A 20867-nucleotide genomic window follows, 5' to 3' on the forward strand; every position below is an offset into this window, starting at 1 on the left:
AGAGGATTCCAGGCTCTAAGGTCCAGAAAATATTTTCAAGACAACCATAGAAGAAAATTTTCCCAACCTAAAGAAAGAGATGTCCACAAACATACAAGAGGCCTACAGAACACCAAATAGACTAAACCAGAAAAGAAACACATCACACCACATCATAGTCAAAACACTTAATCTACAGAACAAAGAAAAGATACTAAAAGCAGCAAGGGGAAAACGCCAAGTAACATATAAAGGTAGACCTATCAGAATCACACCAGACTCCTCATCAGAAACTATGAAAGCCAGAAGGGCCTGGGCAGATATCATCCAGGCTCTAAAGGACCACAGATGCCAACCTAGACTACTATACCCTGCAAAGCTTTCAATCAACATAGAGGGAGAAAACAAAATATTCCACGACAAACCTAAATTTAAGCAATATTTGAACAGCAAACCAGCCCTACAGAAAATACTAGAAGGAAAGTTCCAATCCCACGAAAACAACTGCACCCAAGAAAACATAGGTTATGGATAATTTCCCAACAAAAATCAAAAGAAAACAAGCAATGACTCACGGCAACACCACCAATTCCACAATAATAGGAAATAACATTCAATGGTCATTATTATCTATCAACATCAATGGACTCAACTCTCCAATAAAAAGACACAAACTAACAGAATGGGTGCAGAAACAGGATCCAACATTCTCTAAGAAACATACCTACGCAACAAAGATAAACACTACCTCAAAGTAAAAGGCTGGAAAACTCTTTTTCAAGCAAATGGACCCAAAAAACAAGCAGGAGTGACTATCCTAATATCTAGTAAAGCAGACGTTCAACCAAAACTAATCAAAAATACATAGAGGAGCAGCACTTCATTCTCATCAAAGGAAAAATCCACCAAGAGGATATCACAATTCTGAATATCTATGCCCCAAATACAAGAACATCTACATTAATAAATGAAACATTATTAAAGCTTAAATCACACATCAACCTCAACACCTTAATAGTGGGAGACTTCAACACCCCACTATCACCAAGGGACAGATCATCTAGAGAGAAACCAAACAGGGAAATAAAGTCACTTACAAACGTCCTAATTCAAATGGACCTAATAGATGTCTACAAGACTTTTCACCCAAACTCAAAAGAGTACACATTCTTTTCAGCACCTCATTGAACATTCTCCAAAATAGACCACATAGTTGGTCACAAAGCAAGCCTCAACAGATACAAGAAGATTGAAATAATCCACTGTATACCATCTGACCACCATGGACTAAAGCTGGACCTCAACAACAATGGAAATAGCAAAAAATCCTACACGTACATGGAAACTTAACAACTTACTTCTCAATGACAGCTGGGTTAAGGAAGAAATAAAGAAAGAAATTAAAGACTTCCTAAAATTAAATGAAAATGAAGGCACAACATACCCATACTTATGGGACACAATGAAAGCAGTGCTTAGAGGAAAACTCATAGCACTAAGTGCCTTTAAGAAGAAATTTGTAACATCTCATACAAAGAACTTAAAGGCACAACTGAAAGTCTTAGAAAAAAAAAAGAAACAGAAACACCCAAGAGGAGCAGACAACTGGAAATAATCAAACTCAGGGCTAAAATCAACCAATTAGGAACAAATAAAACAATTCAAAGAATCAATGAAACCAAGAGCTGGTTCTTTGAGAACATTAACAAGGTAGACAAACCCTTAGCCAAGCTAACTAAAAGCAGAGAGAAACTATCCAAATCACAAAATCAGAAATGAAAAGGGGGACATAACTACAGACAATTGAGGAAATCCAAACAATTATTAGGTCGTACTACAAAAGCCTATATGCCACAAAGTTCGAAAATCTAAAAGAAATAGACAATTTTCTTGATAGATTCCATCTACCAAAATTAAGTCAATACCAGGTAGAAAGATTGAACAGCCCTATATCCCCCAAGGAAATTGAAGCAGCCATCAACAGACTCCCTTCCAAAAATAGCCCAGGACCAGATGTTTAAAGTGCAGAATTCTACCAGACCTTCAGAGAAGAGCTAATTCCAATTCTCTCCAAATTATTCCACAAAATAGAAACAGAAGGAGCATTACCAAACTCATTCTATGAAGCAACAGTCACCTTAATACCTAAACCACACAAAGATCCAACAAAAAAAGAGAACTCCAGACCTATCTCTCTTATGAACATTGATGCAAAAATACTCAATAAAATACTTGCAAACTGAATCCAAGAACACATCAAAGATATTATTCACCACGATCAAGTAGGCTTCATTCCAGGCATGCAAAGGTGGATCAATGTACAGAAATCCATCAATGCAATCCACCATATAAACAAACTGAAGGAGAAAAACCACATGGTCATCTCTCTAGATGCCAAAAAAGCATTTGACAAAATCCAACACCCATTCATGTTTAAAGTATTGGAGAGATCAGGAATACAAGGCACATATCTAAACATAGTAAAGGCAATATACAACAAGCCTATAGCCAACATCAAATGCAACAGAGAGAAACTTAAATCAATCCCATTGAAATCAGGAACAAGGTAAGGCTGTCCACTCTCCCCATATCTCTTCAAAATAGTACTTGAAGTCCTAGCTAGAGCAATAAGACAAGTAAGGGAGATAAAGGGGATACAAATCAGAAAGGAAGAAGTCAAAGTTTCACTATCCGCAGATGATATGATAGTATACCTGAGTGACCCCAAAAACTTAATCAGAGAACTCCTTCAACTGATAAACACCTTCAGAAAAGTGGCAGGATACAAGATTAACTCAAAAAAATCAGAAGCCCTCCTGTATACCCAAGACAAAAGGGCCGAGAAAGAAATCAGAGAAACAACAACCTTCACAGTAGTCACTAATAACATAAAATACCTTGGGGTGACTCTAACCAAGCAGGTTAAAGATCTGTTTGAAAAAAAAAATCTTCAAGTCTCTGAAGAAAAAAATCGAAGAAGACATCAGAAGATGGAAAGATCTCCCATGCTCATGGATCAGTAGGATTAACATAGTGAAAATGGCCATCCTGCCAAAAGCAATCTACAGATTCAATGAAATTCCCATCAAAATACCAACACAGTTCTTTACAGACTTTGAAAGAAAAATTCTCAACATCATATGGAGAAACAAAAAAACCCAGAATTTCCAAAACAATCCTGTACAACAACAGATCCTCTGGAGGTATCTCCATCTCTGATCTCAAGTTGTACTACAGAGCAATAGTAATAAAAACTGCTTGGTACTGGCATAGAAACAGAAAGGTGTATCAATGGCACCGAGTAGAAGACCCAGAAATAAACCCACACATCTATGAATACTTGATTTTTGACAAAGAAGCCAAAATCATTCAATGGAAAAAAGACAGCATCTTCAACAATTGGTGCTGGTCCAACTGGATGTCTACATGCAGAAAAATGAAAATAGTTCCATATTTATCACCCTGTACAAAACTAAAGTCTAAGTGGATCAAAGACCTCAACATTAAACCAGATACTCTAAATCGGTTAGAAGAAAAAGGGGAAGAGCGTAAAACTCATTGACACAGGAGACAACTTCCTGAACAAAACACCATCAGCACAGGCCCTAAGAGCAACAATCAATAAATGGGACCTCATGAAACTGAAAAGCTTCTGTAAAGCAAAAGACACTATCATCAGAACAAAACGACAGCCTACAGATTGGGAAAGGATTTTCACCAATCCTATATCTGACAGAGGGCTGATATCTGGAATATATAAAGAACTAAAGAAGTTAAAAGGCAATAATTCAAGCAACCCCATTAAGAAATGGGGTATGGTGCTAAACAGAGAATTATCTGTAGAGGAATATAGAATGGCAGAGAAACACATAAGGAGATGTTCAACATTTCTAGCCATCAGAGAAATGCAAATCAAAACAACCCTGAGATTTCACCTTACACCCATCAGAATAGCTAAGATCAAAAACTCAAGAGACAACACATGCTGGAGAGTCTGTGGAGAAAGGGGAACCCTCCTTCACTGCTGGTGGGAATGTCAACTGGTACAACCACTATGGAAGTCAATCTGGCGGATTCTCAGACAATTAGGAATAGTGCTACCTCAAGTTCCAGCTATACCACTCCTAGGCATATATACAAAAGATGTTCAAGTACACAACAAGGACATTTGCTCAACCATGTTTGTTGTAGCTTTATTCGTAATAGCCTGAACCTGGAAACAACCCAGATGTCTATCAACAGAGGAATGGATACAGAAATTGTGGTACTTTTACACAATGGAATACTACTCAGCAATTAAAAACAAGGAAATCATGAATTTTTCAGGCAAATCTAGAAAAAAATCATCCTGAGTGAGATATCCCAGGAGCAGAAAGACACACACGGTATATACTCACTTATAAGTGGATATAGACCTATCAGATAGGATAAACATACTAAAATACGTACAGCTAAATAAGATAAAAAACAAAGAGGACCAGGGGAAGATGATCAATCGTCATCTAAAAAGACAAAAGGGATGGACATTGGAAGTAGGAGAAAACAAGTAACAGGACAGTAGCCTACCACAGAAGGCACCTGAAAGACTCTACCTAGTAGTGTATCAAAGCAGATGCTGAGACCTATAACCAAGCCTTCGGCAGAGTGTAGGGAATCATATGTAGGAAGGAGGAATTAGTATAGCCTAGAGGGGACAGGGAGCCCCACAAGGTCTAAATATATCTGGGCACAGGGGTCTTCTCTGAGACTGTTTATCCAACCGAGTACCATGAATGGATATAACCTACAACCCCTGCTCAGACATAGCCCATGGTAGCTCGGTATCCAAGTGGGTTCCCTAGTAAGGAGGACAGGAATTGTTTCTGACATGAACTCAATGTCTGGCTCATTGAGCTTTCTCTCTCCCTCAAGGGAGGAACAGCCTTGCTAGACCACAGATAAGGACATTGCAACCATCCTGAAGATACCTGATAAGCTAGGGCCAGATGGAAGGAGAGGAGGATACCCCTCTTAGTGGACTTGGAAGGGGGCAGGGAGGAGATGAGGGAGGGAGGGGAGGCTTGGGAAGGAAAGAGGGAGAGGGCTACAGCTGGGATACAAGTGAATGTATAAAATTATTTAAAAATAAAAAAATATTAAAAAAATTATTTAAAAAAGAATAAGTCCTTGTTTGTCTTGCAAAATAAGGTTTCTATTTGTTATTTATTTATTTATTACAATTTATTCACTGCAGACCCCTCCTTCATCTCCTCCCAGTCCCACCTAGCCTCCCACTCCTCCCCCTATGCCCTTTCCCTAGTCCCCTGATAGGGGAGGAGCTCCTCTCCTTCTATCTGACCCTAGCCTATCAGTTCTCATCAAGGCCTGCTGCATCATCTTCCTCTGTGACTTGGCAAGACTACACCCCCCAGGGGGGAGTGATCAAAGAGCCAGACATTGAATTCATGTCAGAGGCAGCCCCTGATCCCCCTACTAGGGAACCCACTAGGCAACTGAGCAGCCAATGGGCTTCCTTTGAACAGGGGTTCTAGGTCTTCTCCATGCATGGTGCTTGGTTGGAGTATCGGCTTCTGCAGGATCCCCCGGGCCTGGGTCATTTGTTCTCTGTTGTAATTAAGGTATGTTTCTGTTTCTTAGGTCTGCTGTGGACCTCTTGCAACCCTATTCACATCATGTATATCCTTGTCTTTGTTCCTTTCCTTTTCATTGTATTTTTCTAACAATGTATATCCATCAGATCTCTCACCGCTGTGAATACCTTATCTCTCTTATAAAAGGGTCTTTAAGAGGCTATCAGGGACTGCTCTCTCAAATTCCAACTTAGAGTGGGGCAGCCAGCTGGCCAGTCCTTCATGCACCCCCAAATACAGCTTACTTTAGTTGCACAATCATGGATTTGGTCTTTTCTCTTTGTGGTTCTCAGATTTAACAACCCTCTACTCTCACTTTCCCGCAGTCCTTTATTTTAATAAAAAGCTCTTAAAATAACATGAGTAAATCATCATTATCATCAGTTTATGAAATCTAAAATGAAGTTTGTCTACTTCAATTATACAATCACATAAACAGGAGAGGTTATTTTAACTTTAGTTAAATTCAGTTGTTCTCGCAATATCATACTTTAGAAATATTTAGAGCTAACTAGTATAATGTTTCATAAATATATCTCTATTTTTAGTCTTCCTTGCCATCTATAATTTCCCTGTTTCATAGCCTGTGTGGCATTTTTGACTATACCGAAGTTCAATCCCATAGTTTCCCACAGAAGTTCCTCTTAGTTTGTAGGAATGCATAGCTCATGGTCTTCAGTCGGTCTGCTGCTGCTGTGTGTAGATGAGATTTGTGAGATTCACCTCCCCAGCATCTAACTAAGCAACTCGCATGGGCTGTTCTGGAAATCACACTGTAAGCTTGGAACATAGTTCTCTGGAAACCTAGGGATGTTCTTCGCATATGCATACATACGTGTGTATGTCTGTGTATTTTCTTTGTGTGTGTATACATATAAACAAGGAAATACTACCCATATATACATATGTATATAGATATATAGGAAGACATTCATATGTGTTATGTATAAATATATACAGAGAGACATATACTAAAGAATATATATACATATATATATACATATGTATATACATATATATGTGTGTGTATGTATATATATATATATATATATATATATATATATATATATATATATATATATATATACATTTTCTTGGAACTATTTCTTTGTCTCTCTTGATGGAACATGTTGCATTTTCAAAGCATTAAATCATCACCTGCACATCTGATACTGAGAAGTACCAGTGTGTCTGATACTTCCTTTCTCTTCTCTATCAGGCATCAGAGTGGATATTGTCTGTCTGTTCTGTTCTGAAGTGTTGTCATGACATATTTTTCTCATTTGCTGGTAGAATGCTCGGCTCTTGAAATCTGGAAACTGTATCTGGGTCTGGGAAATCAGCTTGTGGTTATTATTAGGGATCATTCACCTCTAACCACCTGCTGAACTGGTCTGATACACTGCTTGGAATTTCACATCTATTGTCTTTCTGAACATTTCCCTGCTCTTAATCTTTTTGTCTCATTCTTCTCTACAGGTATGTCACTATATATACACCTCTACATATACTGATTTCTCTTATTCCATACATGTTATATATTTTATTTCTGAGAGCCTTTATGGTTTTCTTTCTTTTTTTCAAAATAAAATAGTATCACATTTCATTCTGGAAAAAATCATGTCTTCTAACTTGAAGACATTACAGTTCTTATAATTCTTTCTGCCATGTCTGGTTTTTTTTTTTTTTTTTTTTTTTTTTTTTGTAATGCTGTTTCTCTTTCCTAAAAATAGTTCCCTCCTTGTGTTTCGGAGGACCCAGAAAGCTACTGGCACATTAGTGGAATCTATAAATTAATGAGTTCCAGTATAGCCCATAAACAAAACAAAACAAATAAAAAAACTACAATCTGATGTTTATTTGCTGGAAAAAAAATAAATGTGTCTGTTTCTGCAGTTATCTTTCCTGTGGATTCATAGACTACAGAAAAAGACCCTTCTGTTTTCCTGAATTGAATGCATAAGGTTGGCTTTCTGGCTTTCATAGTTCTAAGAGCCAAATTAAATAAATAAGTTAAAGCCCTATTTATCAATAACCATACTGTATTCATTCTTCCATCCATCCATCCATCCATCTATCCATCCATCCATCCATCCATCCATCCATCCATCCATCCATTTATTCATTCATAGTCTGTAGGGAGTTGTAAGTGTTAAAGGTACCCCGTAAGCTCCACATGCCTAAGGACAGGTTACTTCCTGGAATGCTGGGGGTCATGGTTCTTGTGAGCTCACAGGCCACATTATTTCACTCCCTTAATCAAGGTTGTTTTGACCCAACTGCGCTGGATGTGCTTGACTTGGTATACTTGGAAGCTACCTGGGCAGGAAACACGTCAGTATGTACCCATGGCTGGATGTAGGCTGGCGGAATAATGGGAGGAAGTATGTGATGATATATGCTTGCCCCTGATTGGACCTAATGGGATATATGTAGGACTTGTGGGTCTGCCTTTGTAAGCATCTGCAAAATATGACTCATTGCCATTTTCTGGGATCCCCAAATGATCCTGACCAGAGCCTATCATCCGGGTGAATATTTAATTAAAGGTTGTTTAAAATTTTACTCAAAATGTGGAACTGGACTTTTTCTTATGATTCTCATGTTTAAAAGAGCCAAACAAGCCCCAAGTTAATGTGTAAGGATTCGAAGCTTCCTGACTGAATGTGAGGGGCCAATCTCTCAGTTCACAACTCACAAAGCCTTCATCAGGTCAGATCAGGTAACCGGCAAATTCTTGCTCTAGTCTGTGTGTAAGCATGCTGGAGCTTAGCTGGTGCCTCTCCACCAGAGAAAACACTGTCAACTTGATCACAGGTTCTCTGTACATGTGTCCCTGTATGTTTCTGTCCTTTCTTCCGCCCCTCATCACGCAAATGATGTTACCAGGAACAAGCCATGATGGATGCAGAAGTAGTTTTTCTTCTCCCAAGTCTTTGAGAAATTGGCGAGGGTTGTTAATTGGATTTGTGGTGTGAGAATGAAGATGTGGGTGTCTAGTTACTCCATTTATAGACTTTCAACTTCTATTCATCAGTGCTTAGTTACGTTTACAATCCTTATCTTTAGTATATCAGGTTCACAAGCTATTTCAAGGTTCAGCAATTCGAACAATTTATCTATGTAAGTTTCAGCTGCAACTATCTGCTCTGTGAAGGAAAATGCCCTTTCTACAATCCTTTCTTCATTAGTTACATTATCTTGTGATATTAGTTATTGTTTCACCCTGCTTCTTATTACTGTGTTTGGTTATGGTTACTCTATTCCTTATTCTTATTTTAGTTAAGTTTTGTGAGAAAGTGGAGACAAAAGCTGTGTTCACTGTGAGTTCATTGCCCTGACTTCGATTCATGAGGGCACTACCTAGTTCTTCCAACAATAGCATGGTCTTAAGGCCATCAACATTCTTATTTCTATTACAAAATCTATATAACTATATAATGAAGAGAGTATTCTACATTTGCATAACCTTAGCATTTCTACATTCTGTCTTATCTCTCCTTTTCTCACAGGAAAACCAAAATGTGGCAATATAAAATCGGAGAGGAAATAGAGAAAGACAGAAAGATTTACACAGAGAGGGTAAGTTTTACTATATAATATATTCTAAAAAGTAGAGAGAGAGGATAAATGACGAGAACTCAGGTTTGAAGGAGTAGTTGTGATTTGATGAAGATTCAAAACATTTCCAGATGTAAAAAATGTGAAAGGTTATAAAGGAGATTAATAAAGGACATGCTTTGAGTTATCAATTTGATCATCATATTAATAATTTTTGAAGCCTTAAAGTCAATAATAAATTTTTCTTTTAATTATAGTCATATATAATTGGTGCTTCCTTGAATGATGTTCAAGTAAGAGAGATTATTTATAGTGTTCTAACTTATGATATTCAAATCTAAAAACAATGCTTCCAGTTTGAAAATATTTAAACATCTCTAGCATGAAAATAAGAGCCACATGCTTTTTTAAATATGCAAGAAGAACCAAAGGAAATTAGATTTAGAATTTGTAATAAAAGGAAATTAGTTTTCCTGTTTTTTAAACATTTTTTGTATTAAAAAAAATTCCATTCATTTGGTGTTTAGCCTTTGAGCTTCATGATTTCAGTGGGCATTTTCTGTTCTCATCAGATGCTCGGTAGTTTAGTTGCCAAGTCATTAATGCCGTGTGTCAAATAGTAATTTTGTATATGGCAAGCAAGTGCATTATTGCTGAGCTTCATAGCAACCCTAAATGAACATTTTTTATCTAATTTATTTGAACTAACCTCCTCCTCACATAAATCCTAATATATGGCTGTGTGTGTGTGTGTGTGTGTGTGTGTGTGTGTGTGTGTGTGGTGTAAAACTAAAAGTCAAATCTAGTTTTCTTTGCTTTCTGATCACCTTCAGCAATCTCTGTTCCAGCTCTGTTGTCATTGATTATCCATAGTGAATTAATAAAATCCAGGAGGCTAGAAGATGTTCATTGTTTTTGATTTGGTTTACAGTTAGAATGAAATTATCCAAAACTCTACCATCAAATAACTCATTACAGAGTCAGAGAAGAAAAAAGGCTTAGGAGATGTCAGCCTGTCCTGATGAGACCTGATAAACTAGGGTCAGATGGAAGGAGAGGAGGACCTCCCCTATCAGTGGACTTGGAGAGGAGCATGGGAGGAGATGAAGGAGAGAGGGTGGGATTGGGAGGCAATGAGGGAGGGAGCTACAGCTGGGATACAAACTGAATAAACTGCAATTAATATAAAAAATAAAAATTTAATAAAAAATGTTTAAGAATCGATACAATTTTAGGTAAGTGGCTGGCATAGAGTGTAGTGTTTGAGATGATTCTCATTCTAAACAAAAGGCCTTCTCTTGATCATTTATTGTTCCATCACAAGTACCGCACTGGGCTATGTGATTGCTGCCCCCATTTGTCCATTGTCTGCTCTTTAACTTAGAAACACATGCTAAGCTTCTGTGGACCTAGATTTTCTTAACTAAAAACAAAGACAGAATAAAATTAAGATAATTGTGGTAGATTTTACGTGTAAACAGTGATTTCCATTCAGGAAAAGGACATGACACTTGTACCTAAGAGGGGCAATAACATTTTTTAAATAAAATATAAATAGTTGAGAAGCTTTACACATTTAGACAATATATCAAACAGCTTCAACATTGGACATCTTTGAATATTCAAGCATTCTGGTGGTAAATCTGGAATTACCTAGAATCCCACCTATTTCAACTTCTCTATAATGGCCTTGCACTTTGGATGATCAGAGTTAATCATAGTTTCATTTCACCCATTGATGCTTAAATATTTATAGATAAGTACTCTTGTGGTGTCTCAGACCATTTAGGCTATCATTTTAATAGTTAGTAAAAACACATATTTCTCAGTTTTAAAGGCTGGAAATCCCAAAGTTATGGGGCATGCTGCCATGGTATATGATAAGAGCCTGCTGAATTGTAAACAAGGCTTCCTGGGTCCTCACATGGTAAGCACAAGCCACTGTATGGAACACATTTCAAAAAGGCAGTGTCCCTATTCATGAGCAGTTCCACCTTGTCTTCCCCAAACATCCCATTTCCTACCCATTATACTTTGGTGATCTGGACTTTGACATATGAACAGGGACATATACCATCAGATCAAAGCATCTTGTCATTGCACAGGTAGGTAACACTTTTATCAAGTATGCTTATTTAAATGAAGTTGATTTTTCCCTTCTCAAGTGCCCCACACAGAGGAGAGCTTTGCAGCCGGTCCTGAAGATACCTGATAAAACAGGATCAGATGAATGGGGAGGAGGTCCCCCCTATCAGTGGACTTGGCAAGGGGCACGGTGGAGATGAGGGAGGGAGGGAGGGACTGGGAGGGAATGAGGGATCGGGACACAGTTGGGATACAGAGTTAATAAAATGTAACTGATAAGAAAAAAATAAAATTCAAAAAAAAAAAAAAAGAATTCTTAGTACTATCTTCTTTCACTTAAATTATCAAGCACTTAATACTTTTGATTATAAGAGGCTACTGTCATTTTTTTCTCTTATATTAAAAGATGTAGTTTGTCTCCACAGAAAATCCAATCATGATGAATTTACATGCTTACCGTCAGTGTTAGTATACCTGGAATATATCTGGCATCTCTTTAAGTTGGACTATCTCCTTTACCAAGCCATCAGTCAATAAGCTATAGAGTCCCAATTACAGACTAAACAAAGTAGAAAGTTTCACATAAATTCTTGCTTTTGTCCTCACTATGAGATACCATATTAAATGGGTGCTTGTCCAAGAGCTTTTGATGTTAGTGAGCTAGTTTAACATATCTCTTTAGTCTCAACCAAAGGAGAATTGCTTTTCTAGCCTCTGTTGGTACATGGACACAAGACATACACACAAATTCCTACACACCTCGTATATTTTTATTCCTTAATATTTTTTCTCCTGCTGCATCTTCAGACTTTTTATTCCTTCGTTTTTTGTTAGCTGAAGAATGACTCTCCACATCTCCCAACACTCATCTCTATTCTACCAACCTGAAGCTGCCTTGACAGTTGTTAGTTCTCACATCACCAAGAAAGAGGGTATGCCTCCACACATAGCCACAGCCATAGCCATGCTGGTCTCGGATCGAGATTGAATAGTTGGCGCCAAGTTTCTTTCCTCATGTTTTCTTATACTTTAGTACTGTCTTTTTTTTCTTTAACAAAAAACCAAATTGTTTATTTCCTCTATCTTAGCGACAGTTGCCAAAGCTTTCTAGTAAGAAAGCAAAACACAAGCAATGTCCATAAGATGGCATCACAATTTGATGGGCAGTTCCAAGTAGCTTACATTCTCACGTGAAACAAATATTCTATGACATAATGAATTCACCTGTGCAGGTGAAGCGCGACAAGTCATGCCCGTAAAGGAGAGCTCCTTTAGAGAGTGAAGGTGCCACTTGCACACGGTAATGTGATCTGCCGATGTAGCACAACAAACTGATGGGTGGGGACTGTGGCTCGCTGCCTTCTTATGTCGTGATAAAATGACTTGTAGAAACATCTCCCTTGATTTATCAAACTTGTGTGACTCTTTTCATTTCTCTACAGAGGAAAACAGTGATTTCAGATGCTAAACTGGTCAAAGGCAGATAAACAGTGCATTAGCAAACAGACTTCAAATCCAAGTAGCCCGTGCCTGGAGCCCTGATTCTCAACCACTGCGTACAGTTTTTCAGTGGTGCACTTAGTTCTATTGATAGCTGAGCTGACGGGGATGATTTTTTTTATTAAATTAAATCAGATGAGTAGGCTATATGAGAGTCCCTTCTCAACACTGACAATTGTTAGAGAAAGCACCTTTGCTGGCACGATTTTTGTTGAGTACTCCAAGATGTTATAAGTAAAGAAGTAAAGGGAATCAAATATTCTAATGAAGTATTATATTATTAAAGTATAATAAGTATTAAATATTCTAATAAATGCTTTAATGTTTATTCAAATAAAGTAATAGCAAAATCCCTTAATTAAAATAGCACTGTATCTCTCCCTTTAAAATTAGTGTAACTCTGATATTTAACTCCATTTACTCGTGCTTAATAGACAATTTTCAGTGTTTGCCTCCAATGGAGATTATTTAATTTACTGCTATCATTTTTAAATATATATCTGATCAATATATATATAATATATTAGAATTTTGTAGAAGTATATTTGGTATTGCCAATTACAAAATTATTGTGGTATGCAAATACACATGAGCTAAAAATAGTACATAAATGATATTAGAAACGTATAAAATAATTTCCTTATTATCATACTAAGGGGTTCATATATTTGAGAGTAGACATCTGAACACAACTGAGCAGGGTTGAAATCCTACTTTCTTCTCAGCTATATGAAGTTAAATCAAGGATCTGTGATAATCAGAAAGGTTTATTGTTAGAGGTATCAGGTATTGTTAGAAAAAGGAGACTATTTTTAATTTGGTGTAGGCTAGATGAAGTTTGGGAGAAGGAAAAAAAGTGGCATGGTTTTGTAAGCAATATGCCTTCAGTAAATATCACTGATAAATAAATATTAAAGATAGAAAAAACAGAGACCAAAGTATGAATGAAATAGAAAACATTGAATATATACACAGCATTGCTAATTTTTAACCAACTAATATATTTGATTATAATGTTGTTCTATGCAAAAAAAATGTATGTTGTACTTTATATGCAGCAGTGAAGAATATAAAGAGATAATTTTAGGTAATATCTGAAAAACTGAGGATATTTCGGCTTCACTATTTTCATGTTTTGTTTTTTATTAATGTCTATTCAGACATTATGAAAAATACAAACCTTGAAAACTGCATTTTGCTTCTTTCACTTCATCTAGAAAAAGAAAAAGGAAGATAAAAAATTTGTTAGAGCCAATAATAGTTTCCTCATTTATTTTGGACAAAGGACTAACATTTAACTGTGGAGAAAAAGCACCTGATACAAATTTTCAATTTTAATAACTTAAAAATATTTTGTGGCCTTTTGTATTTATAATAGTTTGCTTCTGTAATATTTCTTAGTGGCATAGGAATTATGGGAGCATTTAAAAAAATGATAAAAACTAAATTATATAAGAGTAAAAATTGTGAGGCAGGGCCACTTCTGGAGATCCCTGGCCAGCCAGTGTAGCCAGGCCAGCAAGACTCCATCTCAAAACAAACAAAAACTGACACGGCAATGCTTAATCAGCTCTTGTAAGGTTACCATCATGAAAACAGCGGAAGACTGTTTTCATAGAAAATAGTTGTGATTTACTGTCTTGCCTAATTCTCATCAGAATGCAGGCTTTCACATCTTTCTCTACTCCCTCCCCTAGTAATCTGTTCTCCCTTATGGACCAAGTGATTGTTGTGTTGTTTATAATGACTGTTCTACATCCCTTATGGAGATTGTAGTTATGATGCTGAATATTCAAACTGCAAGGCACATTTCTCAGGGAAATTGTAATTATGATAATTCAGTATTTACCCAACCAGTGTTTCCAAGTCATTGTTCTCTCTGTGGAATGGGAGGTGAGAGAAAAACACTGAAAGAAAGCAGCCTTTGTGATCCCAGACGGGTCCTCCAGCAAAGAATAGCTGTTATCTGCAATGTGTCCCTCTCAGGCTTTTATGGGTCTCACATGCAGTGCATACAGATTTCATGGGGATGCATCTAAATTACAGAGGTTTCTCTTTTGACTTACACAACCACCTCATGAAGTAAGTAGTATCCTAATTTTACAAAGAAAAGACTTGTACCTTTTCCTCTGCACCATGATCTGAAGGTTTACAAAGTGTCTGTTACATGAATACATGTAGCACTACCTTAATAATGTTCAAAATTTGCTTTTACAAAATGTAATTACTTATTTTGCATACAAGTAACTTGATGGACCTAGATGTCAATTCTTAAGCTTATGCTAATAGATATAGAAGTAAATTCCATCCTCATAATAAGAATGTTTGCACAAGAAATGCTTATAGAATGAACATTTTTATATCAAGAAACAGATTTTAAAGTATACATAGTATAACTTTCATTAAATATTCAAATTATAACTTTTCAGAATGAAGATGCAAAGGACAGGTCCAAGGTCAATTGGTGGGAGCTTCACTCAGTAAGCTAGGTAGCACATGGTTTTGATAGTCAGGGATGCAAGAAAGATGGAAGCTGCAGCCTTTTTATTAATAAAATAGAACTTACTGTATGCAAATACTTTATGGACAGTTTAAAGCTCACAACTACAATACATGTAATTTAGTTTTAAGTCAATAAATTAAACTCACCAAATTTATTTGCTCATATTTACCAAGTTTTCATGTGTTCTTTTATGACTTGGCACGTTCACCAGATTTGATTTAAAAAGAAAGAAAACAAGGAAGAAAAAGAAAAAAAAGAGTAAGGCTAAAAAGGAGTTACTCGTGTATACTATCATATCATCTGTGAATAGTGAGACTTTGTTGTCTTCCTTTCCAATGTGTATTCCCTTGATCTCCTTTATTTGTCTTATTGCTATAGTTAAGACTTCAAGAACTATGTTGAAGAAATATGGAGAGATATGGGCAGCCTTGCCTTGTCCCTGATTTCAGTGGGATTGACTTAAGTCTCTCTGTTTAGTTTGATGTTGGCTATAGGCTTGCTCCATATTGTTTTTCCTATGTTTAGGAATGTGCCTTGTATCTCATATCTCTCCAAAACTTTAAACATGAATGAATGTTGAATTTTGCCAAATGTTTTTTCGGCATCTAAGGAGATGATCATGTGTTTTGTTTTGTTTTGTTTTCTTTCAGTTTAAGTGGGAGATGACATTGATAGATTTTTCATATGTTGAACCATCCCTGCATGCCTGGGATGAAGCCTACTTGGTCCTGGTGGATGATATCTTAATGTGTTCTTGGATTCGGTTTGCAAGTAGTCTATTGAGTATTTTTGAGTCAATGTTCATACGTGAAATTGGTCTGAAGTTGTCTTTCTTTGTAGGTTCTTTGTGAGGTTTAGGTATCAACGTGACTGTCCAGATGATATGATAGCATACATGAGTGACCCCAAAATTCAACCAGAGAACTGTTTCTTCTGATAAACACCTTCAGCAAAGTGGCTGGATAAAAAATTTAACTCAAAAAGATTTGATGCCCTCCTGTATACAAAAGACAAATGGGCTAAGAAAGAAATTAAGGAAACAATACCCTTCACAATAGCCACAAATAACATAAAGTACCTGGTGTTACTCTAACCAAGCAACCTAAAGACCTATATGAAAAAAAAAAACCAACAACAACAACAAAAACCTTCAAGTCTCTGAAGAAAGAAATTAAAGAAGATATCAGAAGATGGAAAGATCTCCCTTGCTCATGGATTGGAAGGGTTAACATAGTGAAAATGGCTATCCTACCAAAAGCAATCTACAGATTCAATGCAATTCCCATCAAAATACCAACACAATTTTTTTACAGACACTGAAAGAACAAGTCTCAATTTAATATGGTAAAACAAACAAACAAAAATCCCAGAATAGCTAAAACAATCCTGTATAATAAAAGATCTTCTGGAAGTATCTCCATCCCAGATCTCAAGCTATACTATAGAGCAACAGTAATACAAATGGCATGGTACTGGCATAGAATCAGAATGATGGATCAATGGAATCAAATGGAAAACCCAGAAATAAACCTATATACCTACAGAAACTTAATTTTTGACAAAGAAGTCAAAACCATACAATGGAAAAAAAGACAGCATCTTCAACAAATGGTGCTGGTCTAACTGGATATCTACATGAAGAAAAAATGAAAATAGATCCATACTTAACACCCTGCACAAAGTTAAAGTCCAAGTGGATCAAAAACCAGACACACTAAATCTGTTTGAAGAAAAAGTGGGGAAGAGCCTGGAACTCAATGGCATAGGAGACAAATTCCTGAACAGAACACCAACGGCATGGGCTCTAAGATCAACAATCAATGAATAGAACCTCATGAAAATGAGATGCTTCTGCAAAGCAAAGGACACTGTCATCAGAACAAAAGGACAAGCTATCGACTGGGAAAGGATCTTCAACAATTCTACATCTGATAGAGGGCTAATATCCAGAATATATAAAGAACTTAAGTTAAACAGCAACAAATCAAGTAATCCAATTAGAAAATGGGGTACAGAGCTAAACAGAATTCTCAAGAGAGGAATATAAAATGGCAGAGAAACTCTTAAAGAAATGCTCAATGTCCTAGTCATTTGGGAAATGCAAATAAAATAACCCTGAGCTTTCACCTCACATCCACCAGAATGGCTAAGATAAAAAAAAAACTCAAGTGACAACACATGCTGGAGAGGTTGTGGAGAAAGGGGAATCCTCCTCCACTGCTGGTGGGAATGTAACTTGGTACAGCCACTTCGGAAATCTGGCGCTTTCTCAGAAAATTGTGAATAGTTCTAGCTCAAGATCCAGCTATACCAGTTCTAGGCATATATCCAAACTATGCTCAAGTACACAACAAGGACATTTGCTCAGCCTTGTTGGTAGCAATTCTATTTGTAATAGCCAGAATCTGGAAATAAACTATATGTCCCTCAATGGAGGAATGGATACAGAAATTGTGGTACATTTACGTAATGGAATACTACTCAGCATTTAAAAACAAGGAAATCATGAAACTTGCAGGCAAATGGTGGGATCTAGAAAAGATCATCCTGAGTAAGGTAACCCAGAAGCAGAAAGACACAAATGATATATACTCACTTGTAAGTGGATATTAGCCAAAAAATATAGGATAAGCATACTATGATCTATATCCCTAAAGAAACTAAACAACAAAGGAAGACCTTAGGGAAGATGCTTAAATCTCATTCAGAAGGGCAAACAGGATAGACATAGAAGTAGGGAAAGACAAGGAACAGGACAGGAGCCTTCCACAGAGGATCTCTAAAAGACAGTATCCACCAGGGTATTAAAAGAGATACTGAGACTCATAGCCAAACTTTGGGCAGAGTGCCAGAATGCTTATGGAAGATGATGGAGATAGAAAGACCTGGAGAGGACAGGTACTCCACAAGGAGAACAACAAAGCCAAATAACCTGGGCCCAGGGGTGCCTGCAGAGACCAATACTCCAAATAAGCACCATGCATGGAGAGGATCTAGAACCCCTGTGCAAAAGAAGCCCATAGGCTGCTCAATTTCCAAGTGGGTTTCCTCGTAAAGGATAGGGGCTGTCTCTGACATGAACTCAGTGGCTGGCTCTTTGATCACCTCCCCCTGGAGGAGCAGCCTTGCCAGGCCACAGAGGAAGATGTTGCAGCCAGCCTTGATGAGACCTGATAAGCTAGGTTTGGAAGAAAAGGGAGGATGTCCTCTCCTATCAGTGGACTGGGGAAAGGGCATAGGGGGAGAAGAGAGAGGATAGGTGGGACTGAGGTTAGACAAAGGAGGGGGCTGCAGTGGGGATACAATGTGAATAAATTGTAACAAATAAATATATAAATAAAATTAAATTTAAAAAAATACTAAAAAGAAAAAATAAGGAACCAATCAGAAATAAAAATATATAATAGTAAAATACATAAGTTAGTGTGTTTTCAGAACACATTCTTCCTACTGTCATATCATTAACAGCTTTGAAACATCCAATATCTATTTCCAACTTTATCATGTTTCAAATACGTTTTCAAGGAGTCCCATCTCTCTTCCATAGTGTTCACGTTTAACTTTAAAACACATCTTCCTTCCTCAGTAGCACTCATCTGCTCCATGTGGAACATTCAATAATTTGATTTCTCACTCATGACAAGGTTGGTGGACAACACAAACTGACAGCCACAAGAGGCAGTATTTAATCTAAATTTTAGTAATATCCTTCAGAGCCAGCAACCAGCCATTTGTCTGATTATGATGGCAATCACCTTCACCTGATAAAAAGAATAATATATTTGTCTATACCCAAATCAAATTCCCTAAGAGAGTTGGCATCCTGTTTCAGACATGGTCTTGAACTCCTTATTTTAGCCAAAGCTGGCCTTGAATTTGTAACCTTCCAGTATCCTCTAGAGGGTGATGATGCTTGGTATGTGCCTGGATGGCCTTCAGCCTTGTTTAGTACCATAGTCTACAAGTTTATGACATCAATAAGCAAAGATGCAAAATGCCGCTGAAGGCCAATGGAACTGTTGACCTGAGGTACTAACCATGTGATTGCTCCTCTCGCTACATGTGTCACAAACCAGGGCTGCTGCCATGATAAAGTAACAGGACAGCCTTCTAAAGGTATTGTTGTATGTGGAGGTGTGCTTAAATGTTAAAATATTTGCCTGTATGTGAAAGAGACCCTGGGTTCAATCCCTATTCCTCTCAAACAATGGTGCCGATGAAGTGTCTCACAGCTGTGAGATTCACCTAAGAATATATTTAAACACCCAGAATTAATGACTCTTTTGTCCCCTGCATCTTCAACGGATAGACTACATAGATCTGGAAACGAAGATGGGGAAATCGGAGCAATCAGCATAACATTATACCTATTAGCTAAGCAAGGAATATGTTTCCCCTTCCTACAAATTAGGCTCTGTGCTCCTAGCTAGCCCAGTTTGTAAAGGGGAAATACTTCCATGTGGGACATAAAAAGAAGCTCATTATATATTAAGCTATGCCTGATAAAAAAACAAAACAAAACAAAAAAAAACCAAGCAAACAAACAAAAACAACTATTTTGATACTCATGGCAAATAGCTGAGGGAAAAGCTACTAAAATATCAGCAGGAAGAACAGCACTATAACCACAAAGAAGACAGGGGACACCCAGCATCAAGGAAATTCTCCTGTATTTCTTACTCTTTCCCTGCTTACTTTTAATAGGATGTAGCAAAGTAGAGTGGCCTACTAAGTACCAGTGAGAAGGGTTTCAGACTTTTCAGCTGGTGTCACTGCAGAAGCTAATTGTATGGCATCTTTGGAGGCTCTTTGGCTCATACTGCTTTTCCAAGGCATTTGCTGTCGCTGCTTCAGCTTTAAAGGCCTTTTATGTATGTATTATGGATTCGAATTTTGTGTTTTTATGAAGTTCCTGGGTGTGCAAATGTGTATGTCTCTGCTTCTGTATGAGTTTCTTGTGCTTTTTCTTTGGCTCCTTTTCTTTCTTTGTTTGGTTTGTCCTGCTCCAGTTTTGTTTTGTTTTAGTTAAGCTTATTGTTATTCTTTAGATGACTGTTGTTTTCTAAGGAGAGACAAGGAGGCTGTGAATGTGCAAGAAAGGGGCAGGAGCAGTGGGGAAGATCTCAGAGGAGCTGAGGAGGAAGGAACTGTAATCAGAATATATTGCATAAAAAAGTCTGTTTTCAATGAATGAACAATGGAGATTTCTAAGAAGCAGAAGAAAAGCAAAGTATACTCTTCCTCAGGTCCTCAGAAAGGATGGCCTTCCAGGATTGGGTATGAGTTGTTGCCACACACTACAAACAGACACAAGCATGAGGATGTTGCAGGATGCCATTCTGCTCCTCTTTGAGATAAGAACCCACGTTCTCAGCTGCTGAGACTTGAGCACTGACTGACTGATGGATGTTCAGAGCTGATTTCTTCTCCTGACTGGTTTTCCCTGTGTCAGAGGGAGTGAACCTAGGTTTTTCTCCTCCCACTGACAACTCCTATGGAACCACTCCTCCTTTGTTTGACTTGTGACACCTACAAATTCAAAAATCCGAGTGCATATCACAAACACACACACACACACACACACACACACACACACACACACACACACA

The 20867-nt window shown here is 37.3% G+C and overlaps 1 protein-coding gene across 7 annotated transcripts in view; it reads right to left on the reverse strand.

Moving 5' to 3' along the window:
* Nucleotides 1-20867, reverse strand: part of Lingo2 (leucine rich repeat and Ig domain containing 2) — a 1311965-nt gene that overhangs the window by 424617 nt on the left and 866481 nt on the right. For all 7 annotated transcript variants that reach the window (XR_008719246.1, XM_055599279.1, XM_055599280.1 and 4 more), the window contains one exon: nt 13936-13968. The gene's annotated coding sequence lies outside the window, so the exon portion shown is untranslated. The remainder of the gene's footprint in view (nt 1-13935; nt 13969-20867) is intronic.

Source organism: Psammomys obesus, unplaced genomic scaffold (assembly GCF_907164565.1).
Source record: "Psammomys obesus unplaced genomic scaffold, mPsaObe1.curated_primary_1811, whole genome shotgun sequence".
NCBI classification, from domain to species: Eukaryota; Metazoa; Chordata; class Mammalia; order Rodentia; family Muridae; genus Psammomys; species Psammomys obesus.